Genomic DNA, 12,583 nt, shown 5'->3' with positions numbered 1-12,583 from the left:
ATATTATAAATAATAAATACATGTATTTATTTATTTGGTGGGGGCAGTTTCTTGGCTTGGGTTTTAGGTTCTGTTTACTGCATTTATGGTTCAACGCAATAGAATCAACAAATTTAAAAGGTAACAGATCACTGTAAAACTTGGCTTATTTACATAATGACTTAAATTGCTGGATGTCCGACCCTAATTGAGCTGCTGGCTTTCAGTAACTGTGGCTCCCTGAGCAGTTTAGTTGAAAAGCCCTGACCTAGAATATTTTATTTTAGTGTTCACAGGTTTCATTCAACCTTTATTTATGCAGGTTAGTCCCATTGAGCCCCAGGGACTCATTTACAAGAGAGACCTGAAAGTATACCCTGAATAGATCTGGGTATACTTTGCATAACATTTTTTTCCTTTCAGAACACTTTTTTTTGTTTTAATAAATGTATTTGTTTGTAGAATAAAATAATTCCCCACCTGACAAGAAAACCTCCAAAACATCATTAAAAATGTCCGATATTTTAAATCTAAAATAACTAATTTTCCTATGACATATGTTTTCGATGTAATTGTCTAATATTGTATTATTTGTTTCTTAATACTTAATTCTTCAATTTTGTCTGCTTTTAGATCTTGTGTCAAAATGTATTATTAGAAGTGTATTTGTCAGAAAAAAAAAAGAATATTCTAGACAGGCCACAAACTTTCAGACTTTATGGGTTGTAATAAAAGTGAAATAAGTTCTTCTGTATTAAAATAGAAAATGATGCTATCATCACTCTGAGCTTACTTTATGTGAATGCTGTATTTGTGTCAGAACAGCTCTACTGATGAATAGTGGTAGTTGTGCAGCGCAGCTACAGTTTATGTTCTGCTTTTTAATGCATCAAACTGTGACAAGATCGTGAAAGTTTATGTACACCCTTGAAACTATGTTCCACTAATTAAACGTTTAGCTGTTTTTCCTGTTGTAAAACAGCCAACTTGAGACCATCAGGAACTTCTATAATTCTGAAATGTCCGGATCAAATATAAAAACCTGTGTTGTTACTCAGTTTTACTCTGTGCACGCATTCTTCTTCTTCTTTTCTTTTCTTTTTTTCTTCAAACGCACACGTACACGAACACAGACAGAGCACCAGCTCACACAGATGGTTTTATATTCACATCTGGCAACAGCTGGAGTCGTCAGCACATCTGTTCCATCCTAGGTGGAAACAAAATGGGTTGTTTCGACTTTAATAGTGACCTTCCCTTTTAGATTTTTTTTTTTCTTCACTTTTCAATCCCCGTTTTGCTTTGGAAGGTAAAATTCAAGTGGGTTTCAGTCTCGTTTGGTCATTTCTCATCATTTAAACATTCAAACTCTCGTTCTGCAGACTTTTCTGTTTGTCACTCCAAGTTTTTCACGGTTCTTTTCTTCGATTTCACTGAGTCTGCCTTTTTGTTCGTTTCGTTCATATTCTCATCGAGTACGTTTAGTCACCGTGGAGAATTGTGATCATTTTGCATCTTTAACATATACATACAGTATGTGTGATCTTAGACAGACCTGTTGATTGTAAAATAATCTGAAAAGAGACAAATCATTTATATATATATTTTTTTTTAAATCTCGTGACACAACCTCTCTCTTACTCATTTAATTTCGCTCTGGTTCTTGTTTCACAGAAGATCCATGAGTTCTATTTCCTTTCTCTTCCATCACCTTCTCCTTTCCTACATCTTCCTCTTCACTCGCTCCATTTTGCGATCAATCTGGTGTTCATTTTATCTAATGAGCTCATTAGGATGTCTTAAGCAATAGTGATTGATAATAATGGCTTCGAAATATCCCACTGATTCACTTCTGTACCAGGCTTGTAAAGTTTAGGCCCTTCACATTAAAATGATAGGAGCTCAGCTGAACTCACTGTTCTGGGTGCAAATCCTTTCTTTGCAGCCTCACTTTTATTTTGGTAATATCCTGTTTTATGGCGTTCATCAAATTGTGAACTATTTTTTGCTATTTTATTACTCTTCCGCAGCACTTTGGCTTCACACATTTCGCCATGGTTTACCATACTGTACTCGATTACAGAGATAAATGTGTGAAACCAATTGTCAAATGTAGAAATTATATTATTCCACCCAATCAAAACAAAGGAAATGTATTACAGTTGGTCGATCTGCTGGAAGTCTTTAATTTTTATGGCGGGCCTATTTAACAGCCATGACTGATGGAGCCATTTGGCTTTAAAGCTGTAGGAACCCGAGCTGTAGGCAGGCAGGTGTGCGGGTTTACAGACAAAATATCCGATATGTTGTAGCTTTGAGCATTCGAGTGTTTGCATATGTGATTGTATGTGTGTGCGAGAGAGGACAAAAGAAAGAAGGCAGCTAATGATAATTTCAGCGGAGCATGTTTGACAGAATTTGCACCCACAGTGCGTAGTCAGCGTGCCCGCTCAAATATCTTCAATAGTTTTACATCAACAGATTTAATGGCCCAATCATCAGCCAGTAAAGTTTTTATTCCAAATCCTGTCCATAATCTAATGGCTTTTGAAAGTCTGCCACTTCCTCCTGGCTGACAGGTTGTGCACTTGGATCTAATTGAATCCATTTACATCCTGCACAAATGGAAAGCACATGGAGGCCTGCCCCACCTGGTTCTGATCAGCTACTGGGTTGGGAGAACCGTGCGCTTTGGAGTGCGCCTCGTGCCAGCAAGGAGACGAAGCACAGGGGGAAAAGACGGGGGGGAAAGAGAAGAATGGACGCCTTTTTAAAACCTGTTTGAGTTCAAACACTCCCTTTACTGCATTGTCTCCTTGTCTTTACAGACTGAGGTATTTTACCCCATTTCACCACTAGGGGGAGTCTGGAGCTATTCACTCACAGCTGCTGATCACATTCAGGTTCAGTATCAGGTCTCTCCAGCTCACTGTGCAAAAGAACGTTAATGCAGTCATCATAACACACTTTTTATTTAAAATACTTACGCAGGGGAGTGGTGGCGCAGAGGTTAGAGAAGGTAGGCCTGTGATCAGAAGGTCCCCAGTTTAACTCAAAATGTGTGTGGGAAAGGACCTACCTCCACCCTCATTTACCTCACTTTGGACATTTGAGCAAAACCCCCATCCTCCACCATCTGCTCCCCTGTGTGCCCTAGATGGCAGCTCTCTGCTCCACACAGAGGGCTGTGGTAGCTCGGTGGTCTGCGGTTGCATCAGGAAGGGCATCCGGCGTAAAATAATTTACCAAGTTTTCGTGCAAGTTAATTCACTGTTGGGACCCCTGAAGAAAAGAGCAGCTGAAAGAATAAGAATAAGACTTCTTTATGTGAATGCACTTGTATTCCGGTTTTTATTAGATTTTTTTGTATTGCGAACAGAGTGCTCTAATCACTCTCAGCAACTAACATACGAAGATAAATCAGCCTCAAAAGTAGTCACACGTCAAATTTCCAAGGTTCGTTATTGTCACTCACATCACAAGTGGTACAAGAGGTGAAACAAAATTGTGTACTCAAGGTCCCAGTTCCACAAAAAAAAAAAAGCAAAAATCTAAAGTACAAAAAGAGAAACAGTATACAAGGATCTAAGATATATGCTAAACTAAAATACTGTAAAATAATGCGGTACTAAACAGCAGCCTGAACATGAGTCTGTTGTGAGCAGATGGGTATGAATACAGCAGCTTAAAGACAAGAAATCAGCAGCATGGATAATCAGCAGCACAGATAAAGTCGCACATCACCAGTTATAAAGTGGCATTAAAGTGATTTTTCTGGTCAGGGATTCATGAGTCTAACAGCTTCAGGATAGGAGCTGTTCCTCTGTTCTACTCTTAATGCTCCTTGACCTCCTTTATTTACAGAGCTGATCAAGAAAGCACAACAAAAACTCTACTTCCTCAGGCGGCTGAGGTGAGCTGGACTGGGAAACTCTGTCCTCACCTCCTTCTACAGGTTTGCAGTGAAGAGCATCCTGTGCTCCAGCATCAACGTGTGGCATGGAGGCTGCACAGCTGCAGAAAGAAAAGCATTGCAGAGAGTGGTGAAGGCTGCACAGAAGTCTGTTGGAGTCAGCATCCCCACCATCACAGACATCTACACCTCCAGATGCAGGAAGAGGACCACCTGCATCACGAAGGACCCCACTCACCCAGCACACACACTTTTTGCCCCGCTCCCTTCAGGAAGTTAGAGCTATTTGTGCTTTTCCTAAAATTGCTCCTGCTGTGATCTTAAACGGAGCTGACTCCAGCATCAGTTGACCAGTTGTACGGGTATACGCAATGATTACTTTCAAAAGATTTATTCAAATCTGTATAGTGGCTTGTAGGTTATTTTGCTAACACAGCAGCCGAATGAATACACAGATACAGTCCATATTATAATTACAGTCTGCAATGTGATCATCCATCCATCCATTTTCTTTACCCGCTTATTCCATTTTTGGGTCACGGGGGTCGCTAGTGCCCATGTCCAGCAATCACTGTGCGAGGGGCGGGGTACACCCTGGACGGGTCGCAAGTCCATCACAGGGACACATAGAGACAAACGAGACAAACACCCATTCACTCTCTCACTCACACCTAGGGACAATTTAGAGTTACCAATCAGCCTAACATGCATGTTTTTGGTCTGTGGGAGGAAACCGGAGTACCCGGAGAAAACCCACGCATGCACTGAGAGAACATGCAAACTCCACCCAGAAAGGCCCCTGGACCGGGGTTTGAACCAAGGACCTGCTCGCTGAGAGGCAGCAGCTCTACCTGTTGCGCCACCGTGCTGCCTGCAATGTGATCATTTAAATGAAATTTTCCAAATCTCTTGCATTGAGTTAGAAATCTTTTTTTCTACAGTTTAGAAATGAACATGAGTCACTAAAGAAATATTCATCTGAGATATATCCGTGGGTGTGTGACACTTAACCACAGACATGCAGTGATGTCCTTGAGTTTATGAAACAAATTATTTATGCTTATCTGCATGACAATGATCTCTGCTGCATACTGTAGCTGTTTACAAACCTATGGAGCCTTAGTATGGGCCGAATACTGGTAAATGCAAAGCTACAGTGTCTAAATTATGTATTTTTTAATGTATTTTAAAAGTTAGTACTTGTAGTTTATGACAAGTACATATTGGAAATACCTCTTTTTATTTGAATTGTTAGACAATTACAAGAAGTGGCTTGCTAGTTTAGCATAGACTTGTCTTTCTTTTTCACTTTTTGTTGTGTTATTGTTGGAGCTTTGCTAGATGTGTCTTTTTAAGCTGCTGCAAGCTGTTTCCAGGATCCAAAATTATCTCAGAATGTCAGCCCTAGACTCATATTTACCACAAAACATTTGAGTGGTATTTTTTTTATTCCTGGCAACAAAACGTCCCAACATTATTCATTTTAATTTTTACATGTTTGAACACAGTTTGTTGTCTTTGCACGGCAGTTGCAGTGTCTTTTTTTCCGGCCAGTGTCCGCAATGTGGCTAAAAGCAGCTCTGTGAAGGGCAACAGCATGTGGAAAGTCGTGTTTATGTGTCTGAATGAATATACAATCTGGTCATTGTAAATGGCCTACATTTCTGCGAGTCTGCACATGGAATGGGGGCAGTGAGTAACATCATGACCTTCACTGAGTTCCCCTCAGTCCATCCACAGCCCTACTTATGCCACATCTGGTTTGACCATCTCCACCTCAACCCCCTGCCACAGACAACCCCCACCTGCACCTCATCAATCCTCGGTGTCATCATCGCCACATTTCTGGCCATCGCCAACGTAAGCCATGACATTAAGACGTGAAAATGATGAATAGAGTTTTTCCGGACAGGAAGCTGCAGTGGTTGAAGAGACACCCCGCCCTCACTCATCTTGATTCTTTCAGCTCTTTATTGCCTCTGATTCATCTCGGTGCGTTTGCTTTTCATCATCTTTTTTTTTTTTTTTTTACATTTTAATAAAAAGTTAAAACAAAATAATCTTCTAAAAGCAATAAATGAGCTAAAATAAAGACCTGTATAAACTTAAATATTATAAATCAAGCTAAAATTGTTCACGTGCTTTAGCTGCTCTTGTTATTTTTACAACATTGCGGTTTCTTGTTTGTGAACTGAGCTTAGCACTTACATCCCCAACAGAAAACGTTACAGTAAACCTTTTGTACAGGCCTTCAGTTGTTGTCGATACACATAATAAATTCATTCAGTGCTGTACAACACAGGTTTTTGTGTTCTCGGAGATCCATTGTGGTGTCCAACACATATGCTGCCCTGTGGTCGTTTCCTCATTGTTCATGACTGAGGTATTTGGTCAGACATGCTGTAGTTTCAAAATTTCCAAATTTGTATTTTCCTTGTATTTGTGTGAACGCTCATGAAGCACTCACACTATTGTGATCCATTTTTCGTCTGTACATTTTTCGGCACGATTCTTGTCCCGCAGTTTTCAAGCTATTTCAACAAATCATATCAAAATGTTCAGCTGTTTCAGAACAATCCTGCTATGACTTGTGGTATTGGCACAACTTTAGCCATTTCTGCTTTTTTTTTTCTCATAGAAATTTAATTGAACTCATTTTACAACCTTCAAATCTTTAGATCAGATCTGTTTACAACCTTGTATTGTTCCTTTCACATTTTGTTCTGGTTCAGCTTCTTTCAGCTTTCGTGTGCAAATTTTAACTTTTTCTCAGCTACTTTCAGCTACTTTCAGCTATTTTCAGCTGTTTTTTTTCATCTGTTTTGTGCTCCTTTCAAAATATTTCTGCTAACTACAAAAATGTTATGCTTCTTCTAACTTCTTTCTACTAATTTCAGCTTGTTATGCTCCTTTCAACTTATTTCTGCATGTTTCAGATTTTGCTACTATTTCAGGTACTTTCAGCTGTTTTAAGCTAATTTAAGATTTTTCAGCTAATTCCACTTTTTTATGCTCATTACAACTTTTTTCAGCCTAATTCAGCAAAAATGTGCTCTCTCCACTTCTTTCTTGTATTTTCAGCTTCTTTTTGCCTTTTTAACTACTTTTCAGCTGTGTTTTTGCTAATTTCAGCTTTTTTCAGATAAGTTTCACTTTTTGTGCTCATTTCTGCTTCTTTCAGCACAATAAACTTATTTCTGCTCATTTCAGCTTGTTATGCTTCTTTCAGCTTTTTTTCTTCTTCTTTCAGAACACAAACATCTTCTGTTACAAATAAAGTCCAGTTGTTTGTGTATTGAACGCTTTTTGAATTCATCATGTCCTGGATGACTGAGAATCTTCACCAGCATATTTCAGCTTTTTTTTCTGCTAGTTTCAGTTTTTCTTCTATTTCTGCAACGTTTTAGCTGTTTTGTGCTGAAATGAGCATTTTCAGCTAATTCTACATTATTTTTGTTGTTGTTTTTAGCTCATTTGCACTCCTTCCCCTTCCTTCTGATAGTTTAAGCTTCTTTCTGTCTTTTCAGCTATTTTTCTTTTTGCTAATTTCATCTTTTTTAGCTAATTTCCCAGTTTTTGTGCTCTTTTCTGCTTTTTAAATCCTAATTCAGCAACTGCGTTATTTCGGCATTCTTGAGCTAGTAAAAGCTTTTTCTACCTTTTCAACTAACTTGTTAGCATTTGAGCTAATTTGAGATGTTTTTTGATAAATTCAGCTGTTTTTCCAGCAAGTTCTTCAGCCATCACGCTGCATTTTTGCAGGAAATGTAATTTCTCTAGTTTGTGTCTAATTTCAATATTTGTCTCATGGTGTGTGGTAAAGGTCCATCCACATGTTTTAGAACTACCCAGCTCATAAAAACCCTCCACAGACCAGCGAATGCATTTTATTCCCATGAACTTCAGCTTCCAATGTCAGCTCAAAGAATCACTCCCTTGTCTCTCTGCTCCCCCAGGGGCAAAGTGGCACTGTTAGATATTTAAGGGATTTAAGCCTCCTTTGTTTAGAGACTCAAGCCACTCCTTTTCAATACTCTAAAAGCATGCATCTGAGCTTTAATAGAATATTTTAATCATCTACTGGGAAAGAATGATGGTGGGGAATGAAGCTTCCACCAAAGTTAAATCCATTTTCATGAGATCATTTGTTTTCCAAGCCTTTCCAAATAAATCTCGGTGGAGTTTCACAATTTGTCTGACATCAGTTATTTCAGATAAGACAAACTGCTCTGCTTAGATCCACTTTGCCCAGCAGGGCAGATGTGACTATTCAATAAAAGATGCAAAACTGCAAGGGTTTTCTCCAAACCGTTAAGGTTTTAGATTGTCACATTCAGACTTTTCTGTCACATTTCTTCTGTGTGAATATTTGGAAGGATTTCCTTTCATGTCACTTGACTGGTGGGCCAGGATTACAGTCATTTGTCTCTCATGTGCTGTTGCTCAGGAGAAAAACAATTAAGCTGTACATGTAAGCTATCAAGAAGACAACATACTTATGCACGAGCTCACCAGCAGATAAAACACACACATTCACATAAGTCCGCACACACAAGTCTCATTTAATCCTTTATGATGCGTCTGGAATTTGTAATGATTTTAATTAGGAAAGGTGCAGAAGAAATCTACTCCATAGCCGTGCTGACACTCCAGGGTGCCTGGAGCCAATTAAAAATATGTGCTGATCAAACAGCTCGTCCTCGCCCTGCACAAATTTCACCAGAGCCTCCGCCGCTGCAGAGGGACAGCCAAGCTCAGGGCCTTTTGCTCTCACCCAACAAGAGGCAGAGGATCCGGTGCTGCATGGCTCCATCCGGCTCTCCACGAGCGAGATGAATTTATTCCCATCTGCTGCGGATGGGCGGCGACCAATGTCCAGATTGAGCAATCCTTTAACTCACAATCAAACATTTGTGAAGGAAATGTCACACATTTAATCCCCAAACTGACCCGTCCCACTTTTTACACACGTCTAGTAAGAACATCACTTTAAATTAGAACTAGAAAAATGGCATTTCCTGCAAAAACGCACTGTGAATGCTTATTGCAGAAGAACTTGCTGAAAATAGCTGAAAATAGCAACAAAAAAAAAAAAAAACATGCTGAAATGTAGAGGAACATGCTGAACAAGTGTAAATCAGCAGGAGAAAGCAGAAAAAACACAAAAGTTGAAACGAGTGCAAAAATGTGGAATTAGATGATAAAGCTAATATCAGCATAAAACAGCTAAATATTAGCTGAAATAACTGACACTAGCTGAAATAAGCTAAAAAGAGCATAACACGTTGAAATTAGCTGAAATAATTTAATTAGGCTGAAAGTTGCAGAAGTTACCACGAAAAACTTGAATTTATCTGAAAACAGCTGAAATTAGCTAAATATGCTAAGAAGCTAGCTGAAAATGTAGAACAGACATAAAATTAGCAGAAGAAAGCAGAAAGAACACATTTGTAGGCTGAAAGAATCCGAAATGAGCACAAAAGAGTGCAAATTATCTGAAAAAGCTGAAATTAGCATTACAAAACTGCTGAAAAGTAGCTAAAAAAACAGAAAGTAGCTTAAATTACCAGAAGGCGGTGGAGAGAGCACATTTTTGCTGAATTTGGCTGACAAAAGTTTAAATGAGTGCAACAAAAGTGGAATTAGCTGAAAAAGCTTAAATTGGCATAAACAGCTAAATAGTAGCTGAAATAGCAGAAAAATCTGAAACTTGCAGAAAGGAGCTTAAATGAGCATATAAGCTGAAATTAGCAGAAAGAAGTTAGAAAAAGCACAAAATTTTTTGTAGTTAGCAGAAAGAATCTTAAAGGATCGCAAAACAGCTAAAAATGCAATTGAAATTTGCTTAAAATAGCTGGAAAAAAGTTTAAATTTGCACAAGGAAGATGAAAGCAGCTGAACCAGAACAAAACGTGAAAGGAGCAGTAAAAGGTTGTAAACAGATCTAAAGATCTGAAGGATGTAAAATGAGCTCAATTCATTTTCTATGAGAAAAAAAAAAGTGGCAGAAAAGGCTAAATATCGCAAAAAGCTAAAGTTTGCACCAATACCAAAAGTCATAGGATTGTCCTGAACGAGCTGAACGTTTTGATATGATTTGTTGAAATAGCACAAAAATTGTGGAACGAGAAAGATGCTGAAAATGTACGGAAGAAAAATGGATCACAATAGTGTGAACGCTTAATAAGCATTCACACAAATATACATTAAAGTGATAATAAAGGTTGATATTATTTACACCAATCCTTTTGTTTAAGGTAATCCCTGCGATGTTGCCAGAGCCAGGAGTCTTCAGAAGAGATCTTGTAAATTTAAATAATGTGAAACTACTCATATTTTCCATTTGCTAATAATCTTGAGGGATCCTTCATCTCTGTCACATCCATTTTTTTGCCTCCTATAGTGAAGTCCATCCTCTCTCTATCATTAGACATGTCTGTTCCTGGTGATTAATGATTCTAATGAGCATGTGCAGCCTTTCACTCTGCCACACGTTATTCTATCCTCTCGCCTGGGCCATGTGTCACGTCCTCCTGGGACGGGAGAACATGGCTCTCTGCTCACATAGGCAGCCAAATAAAAATATTAGCGTCACATTGTTCACAATATATCTGAATGAAAAGTACAAGTTTATGCAAAAATACACACTGAAAAGTGAAGAAGAAAAAAAGAACATTTCGTAAATATTGTAACTTTTATCTCTGGCAGATACTGCAAGCTTGTGAGGTAGGTGATGGAAATGAAGATCCATAAAAGGGTCACCATGATTTTTGGTCTTGCGGACATCAGCCAGTGACTGAAATATGGCTCATCTCTTTTATGTTGGGACCCCAATTGGCCGTTGGGATGTGAAATTAATATGACAGAATAGGCCATCTGCTAAAGGGGAGCACAATGGCTACCAGGAACACTGGTTTAGGTCTTGCAGAGGACATTTTTAATTGGAAACGTCATGCACAAAATGCTTGTCGAATGAGCTGATCTTGTTGGTATAAGATGACTGGGATGAATTTATGGCAGCCTGAAAAAAAAAAATAATAAAATGAAGCACAGAAGTCCTTTGGTATTTTACAATTAATTCATAAGGAATGCTTCCTTTTATTCTGATTTTTCTGCTTTTATCAGCGTCTACGACGTTTAATATTTTCTGATGCGCATCCTAGCAGATTTAATAAAATTTTAACCAACATTACCAGAGCAACAGCATACATCATTCTTCAGAAACCAGTGGCTGCATCTCTCCACTCAACTTCTGTTTAGAGAATAAACTGGTAAGTTTTATGCTTCAAATGATATTTTGGTTTTGGGAAGAATAGCACGTGCAACATTTGCCACCAAAATACTAATTTTGCACTTAAACATTATAAACGCTATGAGCCACTTTTGCTTGATAATAAAAAGGTTGTTCGCGTCTAATAAAGTACCTTAATTTTTACTACCACATATTTTGTCACTATATTGTGTTTGTCATTGTGAAGACAGTGTCAGTGATTGAATTGTCAGTCACATATTTTACTTTTCCTATCTGAAATGTTCAGACAATCTGCTCTTTGTGGTTTCTAAACTCGTCTGCATACAAAACAATTTAGCATTCTTGAGCACCAGCTCTCTGTACAAACAATCTCCACATTCGTCTCCATGAGCTGACATTTTGTATAAACTGGCACTAAAAATCTGAATATCTTAATAAATCAGCTCTACAAAGTGTTCAATATGTTGTGAGGGTGGGAGAATAAAGATTAAGTTGTGCAAAATGCAAAAACGTGAGTCCAAAGTGTCGATGTGACTTTCTGTGCAGAGGCTTATAAAAGTGAAGGTCTGGACTCCAACGCAGTGTTTCCTCAACCTGCAGCTAGATGGAAATCAATCACAACACACACAAAAAAACCCTTGTCTAATCTTAAATAAGGTCATTTTGGTAACAACGGCCATCTTGCATTGAAACGTCCCATTGAATCATCAAGAACTTGGCTTTAAATGAACATAAAATCCTCTTGTAAAACCCCGTTTGCACGTTTACATGCTGATGGTGAGCTTTTAGGACTTATGGGGGAATATCTCGAGCATCATGTGCAGTTTACTGTGGTAATGAGGGGGTTAAAATTCAAACACAAGTTTGCTTAAATTAGAAATACAAATGAGAACCTGCAGAGGAGTCCTCTGGAATTAATGTTGAGCAAACGCCGACTTTATCCTTTTATACAAATCTCCTTTACGTTTCTGATCCCACGCCGAGATTCTTTTACTAAAAATAGGGGTATGATTGAAATTTTAATGTAATTGCATTTAAAGCTTTTTTTTTTATTATTATTATTTTCAAAAACATGCTTGTGTGTGTGTGTGTGTCTGCACAAGCTTTCAATTTCATGCATTGGCTGTGCCAGTCATGCTCCAGATGATCTTTTGTCTTCACCAACAGGACGTACGATATGAATTAGCAGATTGTTTTTGGCCCAGCGCTCGCACCTTAAAACGTGTTATGCACGCACTTCTTTTGTCTAAAAATAAAATCCAACAGATTTGTAAAACACAAATATAAATAAATAAACCCAGTGTTATTTAGTCAAAGTGAAGGCAGAAGTGCACGGGATGCAGGTTTTAAATACAGTGCCGATGCTCTGGTTAGGCCATATGTCACTACAGTTCAAGCAGTCATTGTGTAAGCTCCCCCCAACACAAACACACACACTT

Source organism: Nematolebias whitei, chromosome 15 (assembly GCF_014905685.2).
Source record: "Nematolebias whitei isolate Nwh7 chromosome 15, NemWhi1, whole genome shotgun sequence".
In the NCBI taxonomy this organism is placed as follows: domain Eukaryota; kingdom Metazoa; phylum Chordata; class Actinopteri; order Cyprinodontiformes; family Rivulidae; genus Nematolebias; species Nematolebias whitei.
Note: the sequence above shows the minus strand (reverse complement) of the source record.